The following is a 23,096-nucleotide window of genomic DNA, read 5'->3' on the forward strand; positions in this document are numbered from 1 at the left end:
GGTAAGATACCCAATTGGGTATGTATGGTATTCCCTCCTCAGGCCAAATCTGATGACAGCAATGTTCACTCATTCCCCCCTCATTTGCCCTCTCCCCTCCTCCCACAGAACTGCTTCCTCTTGCCACCTTTGTGAGAGATAATCCACCCCATTCTATCTCTCATATCTCCCTCTCTCAATATGTTCCTCTCTCATCCCTTAATTTGATTATATTTCTTTTAGATATCTTCCCTTCATCTTCAACTTACCCTTTGTCCTCTCTCTCTCTCTCTCTCTCTCTCTCTCTCTCTCTCTCTCTCTCTGTCTCTCTCCATATATATATATATATATATATATACATACACACACATAGATATATACATACACATTCACTTATATATATGTATATATACATAAACATATATACATACATGCATATTCCCTTCAGCTACCCTAATACTGAGGTCTCATGAATCATACATGTTATCTTTCCATGTAGGAATGTAAACAAAACAGTTCAACTTTAGTAAGTCCCTTGCAATTTCTTTTTCTTGTTCTTTTTTTTGATTACCTTTTCATGCTTCTCTTGATTCTTGTGTTTGAAAGTCAAATTTTCTATTCCGTTCTGGTCTTTTCACTGAGAAAGCTTGAAAGTCCTCTATTTTATTAAAAATCCATATTTTGCCTTGGAGCATGATGCTCAGTTTTGCTGGGTAGGTGATTCTTGGTTTTAATCCTATCTCCATTGACCTCCAGAATATCGTATTCCAAGCCCTTCGATCTCTTAATGTTGAAGCTGCCAGATCTTGGGTTATTCTGATTGGGTTTCCACAATACTCAAATTGTTTCTTTCTGGCTGCTTGCAGTATTTTCTCCTTGATTTGGGAGCTCTGGAATTTGGCGACAATATTCCTAGGAGATTTCTTTTTGGGATCTATTTGAGGAGGCGATCGATGGATTCTTTCAATTTCTATTTTGCCCTGTGGCTGTAGAATATCAGGGCAGTTCTCCTTGATAATTTCTTGAAAGATGATATCTAGGCTCTTTTTTTGATCATGGCTTTCAGGTAGTCCAATAATTTTTAAATTATCTCTCCTGGATCTATTTTCCAGGTCAGTGGTTTTTCCAATGAGATATTTCACATTGTCTTCCATTTTTTCATTCCTTTGGTTCTGTTTTACAATATCATGATTTCTCATAAAGTCACTAGCTTCCACTTGCTCCAATCTAATTTTAAAGTAGTATTTTCTTCAGTGGTCTTTTTGACCTCCTTTTGCATTTGGCTAATTCTGCCTTTCAAGGCATTCTTCTCCTCATTGGCTTTTTGGAGCTCTTTTGCCATTTGAGTTAGTCTGTTTTTTAAGGTGTTGTTTTCTTCAGTGTATTTTTCAGTATTTTTTGGGTCTCCTTTAGCAAGTCATTGACTTGTTTTTCATGGTTTTCTCGCATCCTTCTCATTTCTCTTCCCAATTTTTCCTCTACTTCTCTAACTTGCTTTTCCAACTCCTTTTTGAGCTCTTCCATGGCCTGGGACCAGTTCATGTTTTTCTTGGAGGATTTTGGTGTAGGCTCTTGCACTTTGTTGACCTCTTTAGGCTGTATGTTTTGGTCTTCTTTGTCAGCAAAGAAAGAATGCAAAGTCTGAGACTGAATCTCGGTGCGTTTTCGCTGCCTGGCCATATTCCCAACCAACTAACTTGACCCTTGAGTTTTTCAGTGGGGTATGACTGCTTGTAGACTAAAGAGTTCTGTGTTCCACGTTTGGGGGGGAGGTGTCAGCTCTGTCACACCAGCACTACTCCTTCCCCAAGAACCCCCAACCCGGACTGGGCTTAGATCTTCAGCAGGCTATGCACTCCTGCTCTGATCCGCTGTTTAATTCCTCCCACCAGGTGGGCCTGGGGTCAGAAGCAACTGCAGCTGTAGTTCTGTAGCTGCCCCACCTCTGCTGCCCCGGGGCTGGAAGCTGAATCGCGAACTCCTTCCACTCCCGCAGCTTTTCCCGCTAACCTTCTCCGCTGTCTTTGGTGTTTGTGGGTTGAGAAGTCTGGTAACTGCCGCAGCTCACTGATTCAGGGCGCTAGGGCCCGCTCCGCCCGGCTCCTGGTCTGGTTGGTCCACGCCGCTCAGGCTGGGCTCTGCTCCACTCCGTTCCCAGCTCCCAGCTCCGTGTGGGATAGACCTCACCCAGAGACCATCCAGGCTGTCCTGGGCTGGAACTCTGCTTCCCTTTGCTGTTTTGTGGGTTCTGCAGTTCTAGAATTGGTTCAGAGCCATTTTTTACAGGTTTTTGGAAGGACTCAGCAGGGAGGTCATGCTAGTCCCTGCTTTCCAGCCACCATCTTGGCTCTGCCCCCCGACCATATTTTTTTGATCGATGACTTTGTCATTTAGAACAAAATCCAAATCCTTGCTAATATCAAGATGCATCAGATTTATTTCTCCCCTTGCTCTAACATGTCCAGCACTCTGTCAGGAGGAAATCATATTGATCTTATGCAATTTGTTCAGCACAAAACAATGCTGATAATGAACCAGTACCTTGTGATCTTTTAGGGATTGTCAAATACGATTGATAGCTTGTTCCAGTATTTTCCTCAGGGTCAAAGGTAAACTGAGAGTACTATGACATATAGAGTTATCAGCTACATAGACCCCATGTTTTCTAGTCTGTCGGAAATTCCTCCAATGATTCAAATCATATACCCTCCATACCCACTGATCCTGTGGAGCTTTTGTCCATAGTCTCCCACAAATTCACCATAGAGGCTTTACCCATCATGTTGTGGGCCTTCTTTGTTTTATTTTTAACATTTCAAGGCTAACAGAGTAGCAGGAGTATTGTCCATAGGTTGTTCTTTACTCATTCTATATGACCAACCCATCTTCTTTTCCATTCAAGCTATCAAAGTATAAATCCTCTTAATCACACATGATCACTGATCTAGTTGTGTAACCAGAGTTTACTCTTATCTATTCTGATTGTAGTTTTTAGAAAAAAAAACAACATTAATTATAAAGACAGCAGTTTACAATGGAAAGAACACTGAATTTGGAGTTTAATCTCAGGTTCAAATTGCACATATGTCACTTATTACCTCTGTTACCTTTGGCAAAACACTTAATATCTCTAGGTCTCAGTTTCTCCAGCTATAAAATTAGACCACTAAGGATGCTTCCCTCTGTAAGTCTGTGGGGTTTCACTGTTTTATGTGTAAAAGTCAATTTTTTTCCATCCTCACCCTGAATTAATACAAATATTTTGCTCTATATGGGGGCTTTCTTCTACTTAATGACTTCCTTGGTATGTAAGCAATGTAATGGAATCTCTAGTTCAGAGGGAATAGGTATTTTGGTCACTTTATTTACAAAATTCTAAATTGTTTTCCAAAATGTTTGCACCATTTCACAGCGCCACCAACAGCATAGTAGTGTGATTGTCAATCCACAACCCCCTTCAACATTGACTATTGCACTTTTTGTGAATCTTGCCATCTCACAGGGTAAAACCTTAAGTTTGCTTTGATTTGAATTTTCTTGTTATTAGTGATTTGTAAAATTTCTTCACGTCTGAATACTTTACAGTTTTTTTGAGAAAGTAATTGCTAATATCCTTTGACCGCTTCTCTAGTGAAGAATGGTTGTTACAGATAGATAGATAAATAAATAGATAGATAGATAGATAGACATATAGATAGATAGATAACATATATAATTCATACCAAACCTGTAACACAGAAATTTGATGCATAGACTTTTTTTCCTATTTGACCACCCCATTCATAGGCTAGGTGCATTAATTTTGTCTGCGAGAAAGCTTTACAATTCTGAGTAATCAGTGTTGGATTTCTGTCTCTCTGTCTCTGTCTCTCTGTCTCTCTCTCTCTGTGTCTCCCTCTCCATGTCCCTCTCCCTCTCTCTCATATATCTCCTGTCCATACCTGTGAGAGGCATAAGATTTTCATCTCTTATAATTTTTAATAGAATGATTTATCAAGTTGTTCTCTTTATTTTGCCCTAAGTAATGCATACTCTCAACTTTATCAAACATTGAGTTATTTAATTCCATCCCTCCCCATTCTCTCTTTTTAGTTTGTTCCAAACTTTATGAAGTTAAAAAGTCCCTCTTTCCCTACACTTTATAGAGTTTTTTAGTCAAAGGGTTTTTTTTGTCCTGAATCCATTGAGGTGTTCATATTATTTTGGAGGTTTGGGATTTTAATAGGATTAATCATGTTTTTTGCCTAATGTTGAATGATTCTTACATACCTGGCATAAGCCCCACTTGGTCATAATGAATGATTTATTGCGTAAGTTGCTATCATCCATTTCTCAGGATTTTGTTTAAAATATTTGAATAGAAAACAAATTAAAAATTGTCAATTAAATGTGAAATTGGAAATCTTGAAAATCAAATGAGATAATAAAATTGTAAGTAAGAAAACAATTGAAATAATAAATAAAACTAGGAGCTGGTTCTTTTAAAGAGAACAGACAAAATGGTTAATTTGGCTTTTAAAAAGAAAGAAGAAAACCAAATAACCAATATCAAAAATGAAAAAGGTTAATTCACCGCCAGTGAAGATGAAATTAAAACAATTATTAGGAGCTATTTTTCCCCAATTATATGCCAATAAATCTAACAATCTAAGTGAAATTTGATGTATATATATATATATATGCATATATATATATATACACATATATACATACACACACACATATATATTATATTATATTATATTATATTATATTATATTATATTATATTATATTATATTATATTATATTATATTATATTATATACATACATGAATTGCCCAAATTAACGGAAGAGAAAATAGAATACTTAAATACTTAAATCACCTTATTTTGTAAAAAGAAAATGAATAACTCATCAATGATCTCTCTAAGAAAAATCCCCAGGGTCAAATTGATTCAGAAGTGAATTCTACCCAATATTTAAAGAACAGATTATTCTAATACAATATACACTATTTGGAAAAACTGGTAAAAATTAGTACTATGAAATTTCTTTTAGGACACAAATATGGTGCTGATACCTAAACTAGGAAGAGCAAAAACAGAAAAAAATTAAACTATACACCAATTTCCCCAACGAATATTGATACAAAAAATTTTAAATAAAATACTAGCAAGGACTTAGCAGCAATATGTAACAAAATCATATACTATGACTAGGTGAGATACAGGACCTGTTAAATATTAGGAAAACTATGAGCATAATTGACCATATAATCCTGATTATCTCAATAGATGCAGAAAAAGCTTTTGACAAAATACAACAGTCATTCCTATTAAAAACACTAGAAAGCATAGTAATAAGTCAAACTTTCTTTATCCAAAACCAAGAGCAAGCATTGTCTGTAACAGAAATAAAATGGAGGTCTTTTCAATAAGAACAGGGGTGAAGTAAGGATACCTATTATCACCACTATTTTTCAATATTGTTCTAGAAATGCTAGCTATAGCAAGAAGACAAGAAAAAGAAATTGAAGTAATTAGAATAGGCAATGAGGAAACAAAACTATCATTCTTTGTAGATGATATGATTATATGCTTAGAAAATCCTAGAGAATCAGCTGAAAAAAATAGTTGAAATCATCAGCAACTTAAGCAAATTTGCAGCATATAAAATAAAGCCACACAAGTCATCAGCATTTCAATATATCATCAATAAAGACCTGAAGGAAGAAATAGAAAAAGAAATTCCATTTAAAATAACTGCAATGATATAAAATACTTGGAAATCTACATGCCAAGACAAATCCAGGAACTATATGAACACAATTACAAAGCATTTTTTACACAATTAAAGTCAGAGCTAAACAACTGAAGAAATATTAATTGCTCATTGGTAGGACAAGTCAATATAATAAAAAATGACAATTCTCTCTAAATTATTTTACTTGTTCAGTGCCATACCAATCAAATTACCAAAAAAATATTTTATAAATCATTTCATAATTAAAAAATATGTTAGGAAAAACTAATAACAATGCATATGGAAGAAGAAAAGGCCAGGGCTATCAAGGGAATCAATGAAAATAAATGTGAAGGAAGGTACCTGAACAGTACCAAATCTCAAACTGTATTAAAAAGTGGAAATCATCAAAACAATCTGGTACTACCTAAGAAGTATGGTGATAGGTCAGTGGAATAGGTTGGCTGCACAGTATATAGTAGTAAATGACGATAGCAATCTGGAGTTTGACAAACCTAATGATTCAGGATTTTGGGAAAACAAATCATTACTTGACAAAAATTTCCAGGAAAATGGGAAAGCAGTTGGCAAAAACTAGGTATAGAAAAACATCTTACAACATATTCTGAGATAAGGTCAAAATGGGGACATGATTTACACATAAAGGTTGATTTCATGAGCAAATTTGGAGAACATGGCATATTTTACCTGGTATGGGTAAAGGAAGAATTTGTGGATAAGAAAAGAATTTCTGATCAAACAAGAGATAGAGATCATTATGAGATGTTTAATGGATAATTTTTATCACATCAAATTAAAAAGGTTTGGCACAAACAAAACTAATGCAGCCAAAATTAGAAGGAAAACAGGAAATTGGAAGTTTTTAATAGCAAATTTCCCTGATAAAGGTTTCATTTCTAAATATTTAGAGAACTGAATTAGATTTATGAGAATATACATTGTTCCCTAATTGATCAGTGTTTAAAGGGTGTGAATAGGCCATTTTCAGAAGAAGGAAACAAAGTTATTTATAATAATGAAAAAATGCTCTAAATCACTGTTGACTACAGAAATACAAATCAAAACAACTCTGAAGTACCACTTAATTCCTATCAGATTGGTCAACATGACATAAAAGGAAAATGACCCATTCTGGAGGGAATGTGGAAAAATTGAGACACTAATGCACTTTTGGTGGAGTTGTGAGGTGATCCAACTATTATGTAGAATAATTTGGAACTTTGCCTGATGGACTATAAAATTGTGCATACCTATTGGCACAGAAATACTACTCTTAGGTTTGCATCCCAAATTGATCAAAGAAAAAGTGGGGGAAGGACCCATTTGTACACAAATATCTATAGTAGCTCTTTTAGTGGTGGCAAAATATTGGAAACTGAGGAGATGCACATCAATTTGGGAATGGCTGAACACGTTGTGGTATGTGATTGTGATGGATTATTATTGTAATTTAAGAAATGATGAGCAGGATGCTTTAAGAAAAACCTGAGAAAATTTACATGAACTATTGCAAAATGAAATGAGCAGTACTAGGAGAACATTGTCCATAGTAACATCAATATTGTAATGATCAACTGTGAATGATTTAGTTATTCTGATGGATAAAATGATCCAAGACAATTCCAAAGGACTCATGATGAAAAAATACTATCCACCTCCAAATAAAGTATTGATGGAGATTGAATGTGCATTGAAGCATTGTTTGTTTGTTTTACTTTCTTATTATTAGTGTTTTTTTCTTTGTGTTTTTGTTTGCAACATGACTAATATGGAAATGTTGTGAATGAGTATCCATGTATAATTTTTATTGAATTGTTTGTTTTCTCAAGGAGTAGAAGGGAAAAGATTAAGAGAGAGTATGGGACTCAATTTTTAAAAATAAATGAATGTTAATTTTTGGTTTACACATAATTGAGAAGAAATAAAATAAAGAATATTGAAAAAATAACATTTTTGAGGCATTATTCATTAATGATATTGACCTATAGTTTTCTTTCTCAATTTTGTTTTCCCCCATTTTAGATGGGCATAAGAACTAATTCTCATAAAAGGAATCTGGTAGGGTAATTTCTCAATTTTTGAGAATAGTTTGTGGAGTATGGGTACTAACTCTTCTTTAAAAGTTTGATAGAATTCTGTGAAATCCTAAGCACCAGCTTTATTTTCCCTTTGATAGTTCCTTTATGACTATGTCTATTTCCTTTTCTGAATTTGGGTATATTTGGTTTTCTGTTAGTTTGGATATTTTATATTTTTGAAGGAATTCCTCTATTTCTTTTGTGCTCTCCATTTTGTTAGCAAGTAAGTATACTTAATATGTTCTTATTATTCTTTTCATTTCTTCTGATTTTGTTGTGATTTCACTTTGCTCATTTGGTAATTTATTGATTTTATTTCCTACTTGCTTCCTCTTAATCAGATTAATGAACGGTATGTTGATTTTATTAGTCTTTTCAAAGCCCCAGATTTGAATTTTATTTGCCATTTCTATGAGTTTTTTCCCTGTTTCCAATTTATCTATTTTTCCTGCTAACTTAATATTTTATCATTCCTCTTTTCTGATTATTTTAGGTGTGTTGATTTGCTGGCTTTCTAAATTTTTAATGTATATGTGGTTGCAATATATTTTTAGTTGGTCTCTCTGCCTCTAGTCTCCCTCTACTCCAATCCTTTCTTCTACTCTGTTACTGAAGCAATTATTCTAAGTCAAGGGTCTGATCATGCCACTGACCATACTAAACTCAAATGGCTTTGCACTTCTAGGATCAAATACAAAGTCTTCTCTTTAATATTTAAAACTCTTTACAACCTGTCCCTTTTCTACCTTTTCAGTTTTCTTGTCATTTCTCCTCTTCCACAAACTCTGTCATCCGTCTGGACTGGCCAACCTTCTGTTCCTTGCACATGACACTCCATCTAACTTCTCTCTGACTTTTTTCACTTGTTCGCCCTTGCCTGAATATCCTCCCTCATTATCTCTGCCTGCTAACTTCCCTGAGTTCCTTCAAGACTCTGGCGAAATCCTTCTACTGGACACCTTCCACTCTGACTGAACAAGAACACTCATAAGAATATTCTTTCAATGTTATTATTATTATCATCATTAATTTTAAATGGCTTACTTGTATCTCATTTTCTTTCAGGCCTGAATCTTAACGACCCATACTGACCTGACCCTGACCTGGCCCAGAATATAAGCTTCATGTCCCTGGGCAAGTCACTTGATCTTTTGAAGCATGAGTTTTTCCCCATTTTTAAAATGGAGCTAATAATAACTGTCATCACCTATTTCACAGAGTTCTTGTTGAAAAAGTACTTTCCATAGTGATATATAAATGTAAGCTATTGTTAGCTTTCTTTTTGGTCTAAGGAAATGGCAAAATGTTCTTTCTCATCCCTTATTTATTTAAAGAACGTGGCATTTAGTCCTTTACAAAACTAGCTTTTACAGTCCCAGAATGGCCCCAACCCCAGAGTCTTATTGAATAGAGAAAGAAAAATCTTTGGCCAAATGATGTGAGACAACTAAACATGCAGAACACAGACCTAAACCAGAAGGCAAAACCATTAAAAATCACCCTATATCATTACTTCCCCAAATTTAATTCAAAACTTTTCCCACAAAACTGCCAAAATAATCTCTTTGAGGCAGAGCCCTTACCATTTTCACTGCTCAAAAACAGCCAGTGGCACCCTATAGTTTCCTTTAGGATAAAATATAAACTTCTCCACCGGGCAATTAATGTCCTCAAAAATCTGGCTCTCGACTCTTTTTAAATATTATTTCTCCTCATTCCCAATAGACACTAAGTTTCCAGGAGAACATAAAATTCTTGAAAAAGGGGCTATTTCACTTTCTTTTTGTATTCCTAAAAAATAACATCATATCTTGCACATATTGGGCCTTTAATATTTGTTTTATTTAATTAATTTTGTGAATTCTACTTTTCAGCCAAGCAGAGTATGTATTATACTATTATATGTATTTTTATATTATATATGTAAGGAACTCTGCTAGGCATTACGGATGCAATCTGGTCCTTGTGCTTGGTTTTCTGTCTCATGGCTCCACACATTTACACAAGCCATACCCTATGATCACTACTTCTGAGAATTTTGATCTTATTATCAGTCTTGGCTCAGATGTCATATCCTCCATGAAGTCTTATATGATCATCCAGTTGTTAATTTTTTTATTCTGCCTGATCTTAACTTGCATTTACTCCTTTGTTACACGCTTTGCCCCACATAAGAATGTATTTCCTTTGAAATCGGTGACTGCTTAATGACTGTCCTTATATAACAAGCATTTGGTGAAATGCTTTGTACACAGTAGGTGTTTGTCAAAAAAATATTAACTGAAATGATAAATATATATTACATATTATAATATATATATACATACATATGTGTATGTGCATATATATACATGCACAATGCAGGAACTATATCTACATATACACATATACACACCTATATGCATACATACACCCATGCATACATACACATACATAAATGTGTGTATATATACACACATAAATAAACATATATGTGTGTATATCTATATCTTATCTATCTCTCTATGTGTGTATATATATGTATATATATATATATATATATGTATATATATGTACACACACACACAGATACACACAATGTAGGAACTATACCTTTTTCTCTCCTCATATCCTTAGTCTTTAAATCCAGACAATATTTTTAGCTGATTGCTGAACTTAGGCACAGAAGACTTAGGTCAGAACCTAAGTTTGAGTTTTAATACTTCCACTGTATTAGCTGAATGACTTTGAGTAATTCACTTAAATGGTCCAAGCATTGGCTTCCTCAAACTGTAAAATGAAGGGTTTGGACTAGATGCCTCATGCCCCTGTCATGTCTAATATTATGTAATTCTGTAGTGTATCACTTTAACACATAAACAAGGACCAAAATATATAGTCTCATTTTAGTTCCTGATTTTGAGTAACTAAATGATACCATGTTCTAATGGAAAGGGTCCTCTACTGGCTTAGAGATAGGACAGACCTAGGTTCAGATTCTACCTTGAACATATAGTTCTTGGATTACAGATACTGCTTACCTTCTCTGGGCTTCAATTTCCTTACTTGTAAAATAACTCATAGAAATAACATAAGTATTACACTGCAGAAATATAGAACACAACAGTAGGATTGTTGGGACGATTAAATAAGATTTTGTATATAAAGCACTTTGTGGATCATAAAGGATTTTATAAATATTAGATATTACAGAATTTGTCTAGAAGAGACATTCAAATCATTTAGTTCAAGCCACTCATTTTATTGATTAGAAAACTAAGACATCTAAGAGGGAAGTCACTTTTTTAAGAACACATAACAAAGTCAGAATTGGAACCTGGGGTACAGAATGATAATGTAGTTTAGGATTGAAATGACTTTAAAGGAGATTTAGACTACTCCATGAGGAAACTGAGGTCCAGAATAATTAAGTGATTGCCCAAAGTCTTTCATAGAGTAAGTGTCAAACCAAGGTCTTTGACACCAAATCTAGTGTCCTACAGAACACTATGGTGCCTCACTCGCATTGTTTTGAAGATATGAATTCAAAGACAGTGTATGACCCAAATAACTACCTGATTTGCCCCCCACACATAGAGAAAGCATAAAAAAGACAAGGGCACCTCTTCACAAATAAGGCAGAATTGTAGATTAGGAAAAAAACTGGACTCATACTTGTTAGCTTTGTGAACATGGAAAAGTTGCTGAAAGATAATAATCTTACTTTCTGATCCATAAAATGGTGATAATGTCTTGCACTTCTCACATAAGAGTTTTGAGGAAATTACTTTGTAAACTTTAAAATAAAGTAAAAATAGTGATCTAGAATCTTCCTCTAAAAAAAGAAAGAAAAGTAGTGCTGAGTAGTAGGTAGAAAGCTGACCTTAGTGCCGCAAAGATGCAGGGTCAAGTATAAATCCTAAACCTAACACATGTCTGTGTTACCCTGAGCAAGTCACTTAAATTTTCAGTGACCTTGGAAGTGCCATAAATCAACAAATGGCAGACTGGGTGATGACCTTGGTAGAGAAAACTCATCAGTGAGGACTTTCCATTTCAATGAAAATATCAGTCTGTTTTTTAAAAAAAGGTAATAGCCCACTGAGGAAAAGAATCTATCTCCAAAGGACTGTTAACTAAGGAAAGGAAGTCTTTTTTTCTGCATGTTGTTTCCCTGAGGATCCAGGATTTAAAGTGCAGCATTGCAGGTGATAATTCCATGTTTCAGAATGCTAAAATCTAAGTGCTCTAATTGTGAGAGGGTAAATAAACCCTGCCAATTATACCAGAAAGATTCCCTGTAACCCATCTGTCGACCTGGGTGATGGGAATGATGTTATCTTGCAACCAAGCAGGAGCCAGGCTCCCTCATGTGGCTCAGTGAGGGTTTGGGGAAGGTGATGACCCCTAAATTGAAGGATTTTAATTTCTGATGAAAATAGTAATGCCAACTTCTACAGGAAGATGCTCCTGGGGGTGAGACAAAGCAGCTGTCCCCTACAAACTCACACTTACAGTGATATAGGCTCACAAACACCTTAGGGGTGTTGTCATTATCTCTGAAGTTTCTGAAACTGCAAATGAGCTATTCAAAGTCTTTAGCTGTTACCACATTTCCTTTGGCACGGAGAGTTGATTTTTTTGTTTTGTTTTGTTTTTTACCTTTATATCATGATCAGATAGTAGGTAGTTAGAAGTAAATTTGGTCCTGGAGCTGTTAGGCCCTGCCCTCCACTGGGCATACTTATGAATATCTGTTCTATTACACATTTCAACATCTCATTCAAAAAACAACCAAACCATGCAGGAAAAAAGAGATAAGCCTCCAACAAACTGAATCATTAGAGTTGACCTGTGTGTCTTTATAATTGAGAGTTTAAATGTCAGGGTGTCTCTAAGTTCTCAACCCGGATGATGATAAGAATTACCAAGGGGAAGCATTTTTGAAGAACTTGTCACAAATGCTTTACGGATCAAGCTATTTGACATTTTAACAAAACCAAAAAAAAATGTTTTCGAGGACCTTCTATGTCCCCAGCACAGAGTGGTTGTAGTGTTCCATGGTCTATAAGCAACCTAGAAGTCAAGAAAGTCTTCTTCCAAGTCCTGCTTTGGACCTTTAGGTGGGACTATAAGCATGAGGCCTAATCTGTCAGTCCCTCAGGAAGCTTTCTACAACTCTAAAGGAAAAATGAGTCACTAATCTACTTTGATTTAGGTAGTTTCTATACAAGGTTTACTATGGTGACAAAATCTCATATCCAGACATGTTACCCTGTTCAAATGTGTGAAGTAATATGCCAGAAGCTACAGTTACAAAATCAAAAAATGACTCCATCCAAGTCCTCAAAGAATTTAAATACTCCCTTTCCTTTGCTCTTACTGTATAAAACATGGCATGATTTTGAGAAAAAAGTACCACAAACAATGGGAAGCTAGGTGATTTAGTGTATAGAGTGTCAGGCCTGAAATGAGGAAGACCTGAGTTCAAATCCAGCCTTAGACACTTACTAGTTGTGTGACCCTCAACAAGTCACTTAACCCTTTTTGCCTCAGTTTCCTAATTTGCAGAATGAGCTGGAGAAGGAAATGGCAAACCACTCCAGTATCTTTACCAAAAAAATGAGTTCACAAAGAGTCAGATGTAACTGAAATGGCTGAACAACAACAACACTATAGGCAATGAAGTATTATCAAAACATTTTACAGCAAGTTTCTCTTATAAAAATCTCTTCTCTCAGATATATAGGGAAATATGCCCCAATATAATATTCTGGGATATGTTGGGAAATATATCCCTATACTGCCTAACCCTAAGCAACTTCTCTAATTCTTTGAAATATCTAGGTGGCATAGTGAATAGGATGCAGAACTTAGCATTAGGAGGCCCTGAATTTTCATTCTTTATCATATACTTACTAGTGGAGGGGCCCTAGGCAAACCACTGAACCATTCTCAGTTATTTTCCCCTCTGTAAAAAGGACATAATAATAGCGCCTACCTCAAAGGCTGAAGGGTGAAGTTCAAAAGAAGGAATGTATTCAAAGTATTTCACTAACCTTAAGCTGCTTTAAAAATGTTAGCTTCAGTCATTATCTTTATGTTAATATCGCTTTTTTGCCTACTCTCAAAATTGATTTACTTTGCTCCTCCTCACATCAAGCTCATATTTATATAATGATCTATAGTTCACAAATTGAAACTTTTTTCACAAAGGTACAGCTGATACAAATAGAAGAAACATTATCATTCCTATTTTTACAGATGAAGAAACTGACAAAAAGATTCCACAATCAATCACTCAGCTATTAAGTGGCATTATGAAGTAGTAGACTGAGCAATGGGTTTGCTGTCAGGAGACCTAGGGTCAAAAGGGGCTCATGTACCCTGAAAGATGTTGTTTCTTTGTGTTTTTATGTAATAATTCAACTCGTTAAAAATTCAACTACTATTTACTATATTCAAGGCATTTTGATAGGTGTTTATATATATATGTATATATGTATGTGTACTATATATATATAGGCATATATATATATATATATACACACAAAAATATTAAAAGAGTTCTAACCCTCAAGGAGTATATAGTTAATTGAATAAAATATTTAAACAGATAAGTAAGTATGAGTTGTATGATGTAGCAAAAGGTATGATACATCAGAGTTGTTTTAATTTGTCTTTCTCTAATTAGTAGTGATTTAGATAGTTTGTTTTCACATGACTATAGATAGCTTTGACTTCTGAAAATTGCCTGTTGATATCCCTTGAAAATTTATCAATTGGGAAAAGGCTTTTATTTTTAAAAATTTGGTTCATTTCCCTATATATCTGAGAGAAGAGACTTTTATAAGAGAAACATGCTGTAAAATGTTTTGATAATACTTCATTGCCTATAGTGATGTTGTTGTTCAGCCATTTCAGTTACATCTGACTCTTTGTGAACTCATTTTTTTGGCAAAGATACTGGAGTGGTTTGCCATTTCCTTCTCCAACTCATTCTGCAAAGGAGGAAACTGAGGCAAAAAGGGTTAAGTGATTTGTCTAGGGTCACACAGCTAGTGTCTAAGGCTGGATTTGAACTCAGGTCTTCCACATTTCAGGCCTGACACTCTATACACTAAATCACCTAGCTTCCCATTGTTTGTGGTACTTTTTTCTCAAAATGCAGTTTCCCTGATTATCTCTTTTAATTACTTTATTTTTCCTTTTATTTTGTCTGAGATCATGATTGCTACCCCTGCCCTTTTTACTTCACCTGAGGCATAATAGGTTCTATTCCATCTCTTTATTTTAACTCTGTATGTATGTCTTTCTGTTTCAGATATATCTCTTTTAAACAACATATTCTTGGATTCCAGTTTCTTATTTATTCTGCTACCTTTTTCCATTTCATGGATGAGCTCATCTCATTCACATTTACAATTATGATCACTAATTGTCCATTTCCATTCATCCTATTTTCTTATGTTTATCCTTCTCTTTCTCTTTTTATCATGTCCCCCCTTGAAACTCTGTTTTGCTTCTAAGCAATGCCTCCTTTAAACCATTCTCCCTTTTATCTCCCAATTCTCCCCTTCCGCTCCTATTTCCCTGTTGAGTAATATAGACCTCTATAGCAAACTGAATATATTATATTATACTATGCTGTATTATATCATATTCTTTTCTTTTCAGACCATTTCCAATGAGAGTGAGGTTCAAGCCTTGCCTATCCTCCAATTTTCCCTCCACTGTAAAAGCTCTTTCTTGTGTGCCCCTTTTATTTAAAATAATGTCCCTCATTCTTGCTCTCCCTTTCCCCTTCTTTCAGTGCATCCCTCTTTCTCACCCCTTCATTTTTTAATATCATTTGAAAATAACTGTCTAATTCCTGTGCCCACTTAACTATCCTAATAATGATAAAATTCTTAGGAATTACATGTGTCATCTTTCCATATTGAAATGGAAACAATTTAACCTCATTGAATTCGTTAGGAAGATTCATGTTTACGTTTTTATGCTCCTCTTGAGTCTTGTGTTCCAAAGTCAAATTTCATATTCCACATTCATCTTCTCATCAGGAATCCTTGAAAGTTCTCTATTTCATTAAAAATGTATTTTTTTAACCAGACAGATTGTACTCAGCTTTCCTGAATAGGTGATTCCTGGTTACAATTGTATCTCCTTTGCCATCCAGAATATTATGTTCCAAGCTCTCTGCTTCTTTAATGTGGTAGCTGCTAAATCTTGGGTGATCCTGACTGTGGTTCCATGGTATTTGAATTGTTTCTTTTTGACTACTTGCAATATTTTCTCCTTGACCAAGGAGCTCTGGAATTTGGCTATAATATTCCTGAGAGTTTTCATTTTGGGATTTCTTTCACTAGGTGATCAGTGGAAAACTTAAATTTAAATTTTATCCTCTGGATCCAATATATTGGGGCAGTGTTCCCTGATTTTTTTTTTAAATATGATGTCTAGCATTTTTTATTGATCTTGGCTTTTGGATATCCAATAATTCTTAAATTATCTCTCCAAGATCTGTTTTCCAGATCAGTTGTTTTATTTCCAAACATATATGTCACAATTTCTTCTATTTTTTTCAATCTTTTGACTTTGTTTTATTGTTTCTTGATGTCTCATGGAGTCCTAAGTTTCCATTGCCAAATTCTAATTTTTAAGTACTGATTTTCTTCATTGAGCGTTTGTACGTCTTTTTTTTCCCATGTGGTCATTTTTTTTTCTTTCTAAGGAGTTCTTTTATTCAATGATATTTTGTGCCTCTTTTACATTAGGCAAATTTTTATGGGTGTTATTTTCTTCATTGTTTTTTGTGTTTCTTTTATCAAGCTGTTCATTCTCTTTTCACTCCCAGTTCTTTTCCCACTTATTCCTCTACCACTCTTTTCCCTTTCTTTCATTTTTCTAGTTATTCTTGTTGAGTTTTGGCAATTGGCAATACATGGAAATTGATGAAATTACAGATTGAAATAGTAGGGAGGGAGAAGAGAAGAGGGCTCAGGACATAGTCCTGTGAGACATCCACTTTAAACTTGGGCGAAGCTGGTGTAACCTGGAAAAGATCCACCAAACGAGACTAAGAAGACATGATCAAAAAAGTAGAACAATCAAAGGAGAGTAGTATCCCAAAAACATAGAGAGAAAAGAATATCAAGAAAAAGATAAGCAGTAATGTGAAAGGCTTTGAAGAAGTAATAAAGGATTAGAATTGGGAAAAAAAAGGCCAGTGAATTTGGCAATTTAGAATTCACTGGCAACTTTAGAGAGAATGTTTATTGTTGAAAGATAAGGTTGGAAGAGAGATTGTAGAAAGTTAATTAAAGCATGAGAGTAGAGGAAATACAAGAAACTATTGTGGATGAATTTCTCAAAGAACTTGGCCACAAAAGACAAGAGAGGCATGGAACCACAATTAGTGGTGATAGATGGAACAAGTGAGTGTTTTTTGAGGATGAGAGAGACATGGGCATATTTTTAGCAGCAAATATACAAGGAAAGATTGGAGATATGTGAGAGAATAAGGAATGATAGAGAGGGAAATCTGCTGGAGTAAAAAGTATGTGATAGGATTAGTTGTGTATGTAGAGGAGTTGGTCTTGGCAAGGAGAAGTGTTGCTTCATTATATGAGACAAGAGTAAAGGAGCTGTTAGTGGCAGAAGACATTTGGTTAGTGTTTGATGAGGTGGGGAGAAAGGATACCTTTAAGGAAATGGCCTTAATCTTTCATTAAAATATGAGATAGGGTTGTTAGCTAAGAAGGTGGATAGAAGTGGGAACCATGGGATATTTGAGGATGGATGAAAAGATTTGGAAGACTGGCTGTGGTGACTGGGATAATAAAATAATTAGTAATATATAAAAAGTTTGACTTGGAGTACTAAGGGCCCAGTTGAATTTATGCAACATATTTGTAGTTGACCCAGTCACTATGTTTGAATGGTACTCTTCACCTTTATTCAGCAGCACAGGTGTAGGAGTATACTCAGCAGATCATGGGAGTTATCCAAGCCTGAGACTTGAAAGATATGATTGGTAATATAATAAGGTGGTAAATGACTCAAGAGGACAGTAGAATTAAGCTATTCCATAAAAAGGTCAAGATGTGGAAAAGAGGAAAGTGTAGCTAGTACAAGGTTGATGATCTAGGAGAGAACTGATGGATTTGGGGGTAAAGATGTGGATGAAGATCAGGCTTCAGTATTGTAAAACAGAGAGAGAGGTGAAACACTAATAAATTGTGATGAGATAAGGGAATTTCAGAGTTTGTGAAAATGAAAGTGGTGTACTGATGGGTGGTGGCAAAATCATAGATATGGCCATCTTTGTGTGTGGCTGAGGTGAGGTAGAGTAGGCCACAGGAAATTAGTAAGTTGAGGAATTAAGTGGTTAGGTATCTGAAAGAGCCTCTGTCTCTGTCTCTCTGTCTCTCTGTCTCTGTCTCTCTCTTTGCATAAATGTATATATATACACATATATACATACATATATGTGTGTGTGTGTGTGTGTGTGTGTATGCATATATGTGTATACTGAATGCTCTAGTATGAAGGCAAATTTGAGGAGAAGATAAAATGTTGACCAGGTACTTAACACATTGAGAAAAGAAGAGGATGAAGGTCTACAAACAAAAGCTATCAGGATTTTAACTGGATTACCAATGTGGACTGCATGAAATTAAAGCTAAAAATTATTGAGTAATGGCAGTAGGGGTAGAGCTTGGAAGTGGCAATGAGGAGGAAGGTATACTCTCACTCCTTCACCTTAGCAAATGAGTTGAGGGTAATGAATGAAAGTGTAGCCAGTGCTAAAAAGGGCATATAGAAAATCTGTATCATTAATAGGGAAGCAGATCTCAGTAAAAGCCAAAATATGGAAAGAAGGGGGAAAGAAAAAAATTAAGGGGAAAATAGGTCTGTTTCCTATGGAGCAGACATTCCAGAGAGCACAGGAAGGGGTAGGTAGACCTTGGGGATGTTTAATGGAAAGAAGGAATCACATAGTTAGGGTGGAGAATGGGGTTTGAATGATGACCTACAGGAGTTCAGAATCACTGGGATTGGGAGAGTATTATATAATTTTAATGATAGTTCTTTTCATCTTTGATTACTTCCACTATCTGCCTTTCTGTATCTACTAACATGATGCTGGTGGAGTTAATTATGCAACTGTGCTGGCTGGATATATGACAATATTTTCTTCTTTAATCTTAATTGGTCCCTCACTACTGGAAGGCAATACTTTTATTCTTTCTCATTTATCTTTGTATTGCACTCACCACAGAAATTATTTCTTGCCTTCTTTTCTTTCCTAAAACTTCCCAAAAACCTCTCCCCATTTCTAAGCTGAATGTTATACCTTATGTTTTAATAAAGAAATAGAAGTTATTAACATAATCTTCTTCTCCTGCCTTATTTACATCATAAAAGTCATTGACATCATCTCCAATTCTCTCCTTGAATTCCAGTCTTTAATGAAGAAATTATCCACCCCACCAAGATTAATCCATCCCTCCTAATTTTGACCTTGATCCTATTTCTTCACATCTCTTCCAGTAGATTTTTCCCACAATCACCTCTGCACTTCAATCTTTGATTTCTCCCTATCATTTAGCTCCTTCTGTGTACAAATAAATCAAGGTCTCTGTCATTCTTAAAAAGAAACATCAACAAAAAATTATACTTTCTCCTACCATAATTCACTCTATCATCTTACATCCTTTTCTCTTTTTCTTGGTTAAACATCTTAAAAAGATGTGGGTGAAGATCAGGCATAGTCTTTGCTGTCATTTCCTCTTTTCTTCTTAATTTCTTAACCCATCGGAATATGGGTTCTGTTCTCATTTCTCAGTTGAAATAGTTTTATTCAAAGCTACTCCTGAATTTCTATATCCAATAGACCTTTTTAGCCCTTGATGTTGCTAAAACTTCTGGCACCATTGTTGATCCTCTCTTCCTAGATCATATCTCATAGTGGACTTTTCTCCATATTCATTTATCATCGTTATCCTACTTCTCTGTTCTATCAATTCTCTTTCTCCTATCTGTGTGTATACCAAGTTTGTGGCTTGGGCCTTTTTTCCCTTTTCCTTTTCCATTCCTTTCCTTTCTTTTGTCTTCCCTTCCTTCTACTTCCTTCCCCTTCCCTTCCTTTCCCATCTCTCTTTCTTTCTTTTCCTTTTTCTTTTCTCTTTCCCTTTCCTTCCTTTCACCTTTCCTTTCTCCTAACTCTTCTCCTTTGAATGATTTAGTAAGTCTGATCAACACAATGATCAACCATAATTTCAAGAGAATCATGATGAAAAATGCCTCCTACTTCCTGATAAAATGGATATTGATTTAGAATACTGATCTATCTTGTCTCACTATCTATTGATCTGTGAATCAGTCTGCTTATCTCTATCTCTATCTGAATGTGGTATTTACAGGATTTTGTTTTGCTTATATAAATTACATATATTGATAACAGGCATTTTGTTTCTCTTGCTTCCTAAGTGGGGGTGGGGATTTGAAGAGGGAGAGAGAGGAGCCAGATTTTTATTGACTTCAATATATGATTATCTTTTGCTTAACAATTCATACATATTACAAGTTTTGTTTTTCTTGCTTTCTAAATAGGGGAAGGAAAGGGAGAAGGCACATTTCTATTGATTGAAAAATTTATAAAATTTACTTTAAAAAATCTTTTGACAATCTTCCTTAATTTTAGTGCCTTCTGTTGGAGGTTGTCTTCAATTTATCTTTTATATATACTGTTTGTCCATAGTTTTTATATATTGTCTTCCCTATTAGTCTATGAGTTCCTTGAGAACAGGTACTATTATTGACTTTCTTTTTGTTCTCCCATGCTTGGTACAGTTGCTTGTATACGCCAGCCACTAAATAAAGGCTTGTTAACTGATTGACTGACTGATTGACTGATTGATAACTCCCTCATCTGATCTCATAACACTTAGTTTATCTAATGTGCTTTTAACTCCAATTTGTATCATAGTTATCTGAATATATCAGTTATCACTCCTATTATAATACAAAGTCCTTAAAAAGAGACCACATATCAGTTATCTATTTATTTATGTTCTGTATCTTTTTGATGAGTCTACTTTATCCTATGCCAAAAGGAAACAAGAAACCTTGTTGTCACAAAACTTTTGTTGTTCATCTCATTCTACCAAATTCAATGATCACCCTTGGCACAAATGCCAAGATAAAGATAATTTCACATTATCCACCAATATCAATTGTAGAGGATAGAGAAATCAAGAAATTCTGGGAAGGAGCCAAAATTGTGGATCAGTAGGAAAATTATTAGTGTTGTAAACTCTCATCCACAAACTCCTCCAGATCTAGAAAATGTACCATACTGAAAAAATCGTGAGTCCTTTGTCCGGCCTGGCTGAACAAAGGGAAACAGAATGAGAGGTCCACAGATGTGGGGTAGTCAGTCCAGGTGCACACAACTAAAACATGACAGGACACAGAGAGAGGCTGGACACCAGGACAAGAAGAAGTCACAGACAAAGACAAAGCCATTCTTGGACACATACCAATGCAAGAAAGATAGGAACAGATGTAAACTGATATATTTGTCATTAACTACCCAGTTTCAGGTCACAAATCCAGGGTAGGATGAGAAGGACACATGTTTGTCCACAGACATGGAATTCCCCAATAGGAAGGCACCAGGTGGTATTACCAGAAAGGAGAAATTTCTGAAGCAAGCAGCAGCAGCCATGTGACTCAGACTCTGGATTCAGAGCATCTAGCCCAGATTACAGAGGAATAACTAAGTTAGAAATAAAAGAAAAAAGGGAAGCCTACAATTCCACTACTGAACTAACAGAAATTTGCAGCTGGCTGATTGGGACTGAGTTTAGTAGCAGTTTTCTCTTGCACAGAGCCATACCCAGGTCAGAAACTGGAAGAGTTTCTCAGATCACAGTGCTCATAAAAAAGACTTTGCCTTGGATCAGACCACTTTGGAACATTGAAAACTTTCAGGTCCCCACCCTGTCCCTAAGATCATAAAAGAACACAACACCCAATAACTCTAGAAATCAACAGCAAGACTAGTCCTTCAGCAACAATTCTTCCCTTCCAAAGTGTCTCAATGCTCAGCCATAACATCCCATTCTAAGTCAGGAAATAATCTGGAAGAATGCTTGAACAAACAAACAAAAAAAGAACCCCACCTTAATGGACTATTTATGGTGACATGGATGTTCAAGAAAGAAAGGCAGAAGATGATGAGTCCAAAACATCTATGAGCAGTGCATCATAGGGAAACACAGGTTGGACACAAACTCAATGAGAATTTCTGAGAAAGATGAAGCAAGAACTTAAAAAGAGAGCTATTTTTCCCCAAATGGAATAAGAGCACTTGAGGGGGGAAACTGGAAAAGAAATGAGAACTGTGGAAGAAAGAATTGGAAAGGGAATTAAGAGCCTCGTAAAAGAGATGATAAACATTGCCCAAGAAACAAACTTCCCAAAAATTAGAATGGATGGAATAGAAGTCAAAGACTAAAACAAAGAAAAAAACTGAGAAAAATAGAAGAAAATATAATGTTTGTCATTGAAAAATACAACTGACCTTGAAAACAGACCAAAGACAAAAGAAAAGATGCATTGGACTATCTGAATGCCAAGATTCACCTCCCTCCCCCCAAAAAACCTAGACATCATATTTCAAGAAATCTCAAAACAAAACTTCATAGATCTCATAGAACCAAATTGCAAGGTAGAGATAGAAAGCATCTACCAATCACCTCCAGAAAGAAATCCCAAAATTAAACTTCCAAGAAAATGATAGCAAAAATCCAGAGCTTCCAAGTCAAAGGAAAAAAAATACTGCAAGCAGCCAGAAAGAACATACTGCAGAACCAGTCAGAATCACACATGACTTAGCAGCCACCACTATAAAGAATTAGCAAACTTGAAATATGACATTCCAGAAGATGAATAATATGAGCTCACAGCCAAGAATAACTTATGCAGCAAAATGGACTACCTGGAGAAAAGTGGACTTTCAATAAAATAGAGGAACTCCAAGTAATCCTGATGAAAAGGCTAGGGCTGCATAGAAAATCTGAACAGAGTAGGGAATAGAAACATAAAAAAGGTAAGCCTGAATGAACAATGATAAAGGACCACAGAAAAATAAACTACTTATATTTAAATATGGGAGACAATGTGTGTCCTCTCCAAAGTTTACCATCATCAAAGTCCATAAAAGGAGTAAAATTTAACAAGTCCTGGTTTTCTTATGCTTTGACAATCTTAAGAAAATAATGGAAAGAAAGAGAAGGGAAGAGG

The sequence above is a fragment of the Trichosurus vulpecula genome, chromosome 7, assembly GCF_011100635.1.
Source record: "Trichosurus vulpecula isolate mTriVul1 chromosome 7, mTriVul1.pri, whole genome shotgun sequence".
In the NCBI taxonomy this organism is placed as follows: Eukaryota; Metazoa; Chordata; class Mammalia; order Diprotodontia; family Phalangeridae; genus Trichosurus; species Trichosurus vulpecula.